This window comes from Antedon mediterranea, chromosome 2 (genome assembly GCF_964355755.1).
Source record: "Antedon mediterranea chromosome 2, ecAntMedi1.1, whole genome shotgun sequence".
Classification (NCBI taxonomy): Eukaryota; Metazoa; Echinodermata; class Crinoidea; order Comatulida; family Antedonidae; genus Antedon; species Antedon mediterranea.
Window position 1 is genome coordinate 15755001 of NC_092671.1, and position 2500 is coordinate 15757500.

Below are 2500 nucleotides of genomic sequence, written 5' to 3' on the forward strand. Positions count from 1 at the left end.
ACCGGCGGCGTCGTGCGCGCGTGTGCGTCATAATATTGAAGAAAAAAAAAATCATATCGCGCGGCCGGTCCTAGCCTAGCATAGGCGAGCCTAGCCGAGCCGGGCCGGGCCAGAGACCAGGCCTAGGCTACAGACGGTGCGAGCTTAGGCGGGCCGGGCCTAGCCTAGCCTAGCCTAGACTAAGCGGGCTGAGCCGGGTCGAGCGAGAGTCATAGTTACTCCCGCCGTTTACCCGCGCTACAGAAATGAAGCAGAAAAGGCCAAGGATGAAGCGAAATCTCTCCTCTTAGTATGGTTAATATGGTTAATAATGGTTAATATGGTTAATATGGTTAATATGGTTAATATGAACAGATTTACCCGTCGTCATAAACAACGTTTTTTATACTGCAAGTAATGTTTCGAAGCATCTATGTGATGAATGCTCGACCACCCACCGCTGGTTTGCCCGTCTTGTGCGGACAAATCTCGCGGATCATGTAAGGTTTAGTTTTAGTAGATCGCAGCGAAACGGATGCTCTGCTAGTCACGACACCTCGATCCATACCCAAGTCGTCTGCAAGTGATTTTGCGCCTTTCTCGCAGAGGATGGATTCCTCCAAGCTACCGTGCAATTTGCATGCACGGGCAGGATTCGGGGATTCCTTCCGGCATTGTGAGTTTAGAAGTCATAAGTATCCTGTAATAGACGGGCACAACATCCCACCGTCAAGTCTAAAAGATAATAAGAACTCCAATTGAGGATTTATCTATACCTGAGAGCGCTCAGGATATACCTGTTGTCCGTTCTGCTGATAGTAGAAAGGAGGTAGAGAACAACCCGGTTGTGGTAGTACCTGTCCCGTTTACATACTTTGTGTGTCCCATGTGTAACACCGGTTATACAGAAATAAGAAAATTGACAACTCACCTACACAAGCATACCGATGCGAGTGTACTATTTAAATGCGGAAAATGTGGGAAGTTTTCCAAAACGGGGCACGGTGCTACCATACACTACGCCAAATGTAGTATATTGGAACAACCTACTACCGCCCAGGTGTTAGACTTTGTCTGCTCCTGTGGCAAGGCATTTAAGACCAAAACGGGTCTCTCCCAGCATGAAAGGCACCGACATCCTATCCTGCGTAATTTAAAGAGGGTGGAAGCTCAACAGGCGGAAGTAGAGGGGAAGAGATTGCAAAGAATAGCAAAAGATCTAAGAAGCCAATCTGGTCAGATGAAGAAGTTGAAAAACTAATTTATCTGAACTCTGAATTTCAGGGGTCCAGACAGATCAATAGTGACATTGCTAAACAGCTGTTATCGAAAACGAACAAGCAGGTGAGTGACAAACGACGAGCACTAGGGCTACTTTTCGGTCCAAAGGCAAAATCAGCTGTTCAACTCCCTGTCATCCGAGTTCCAATGCCAAAAAGACCACAGCGAAAAGAGGATATTCCAAAGGAGCCTTTCGAAGAAGCTTTAATATCTGCTACGGGGCCGGCAGATAACAAATACAGAGTTGGGAAATCTTGTGCTAACATCATTTAGTCGAGCCATTGAGAAAAGTTCAGACGTGAGCGGTTACGATAAGATAAAAGGGAAGCTCCAACGGGTTGCTACCAATAAGAGATTAAAAGTACGAAAGAGGAGTAACCGAAAACCACGAAGGCGGTCAGCAAAGAAGGCAAGCGGCTTTCAGTACATGCAGCGGCAGTACTATAGGGACAGGAAAAAGCTGGCAATAGAAATTCTTGATCAAAAAACGGGTGGCGAGTGTCCTTTAAAAGTGGATGAAATCCATGAGGTGTATAGAGACAGATTTTCAGCTAGTTCGACTGAAGTCGATCTCAGTCATCTGCCTCCGCCCAAGGCAAGGGTAGACAATAAAAATTTATTGTTGCCAATTACGGTGGAGGAAGTGAATACAGCCATAAAGGCCACAAAAACAGCAACGGCTGCTGGTCCAGATAAGGTTACTCTCGAGGACCTAAAATGCAACCCTAACATCAATACGGTACTCGCTAGTCTGTACAACTCTTTTCTTATCAGTGGGAAGATCCCCAAGGATCTTAAAGAAAACCGTTCAATTTTGTTGCCAAAAGGAAGTGGCGACTCCGATTCCATCAATGATTGGCGACCCTTGACTATCTCTTCTATCGTGCTCAGACTATACACACGAATTCTGGCGAGTCGACTCCAAAAGGCGGTAACACTAAACGAAAGACAGAGAGGTTTTATTAAGGCTCCTGGATGCAATGAAAATATCACCCTGCTAACCGACATGATTCAGGAGGCAAAGAATCGTGGACAACATCTTTCGGTAGTGTTCCTTGATTTGGCAAAGGCCTTCGACACAATTTCACATGAACATGTGTTCGAGGGTCTTAGAAGGTTTGGAGTGCACGAGCATTTCATCGGTATGGTTAAAGACATGTACACCGGTACATGTACGTCATTCAAGGTACCAGATGGAACCACGGACCCCATCGAAATGAGTAGAGGTGTGAAGCAAGGT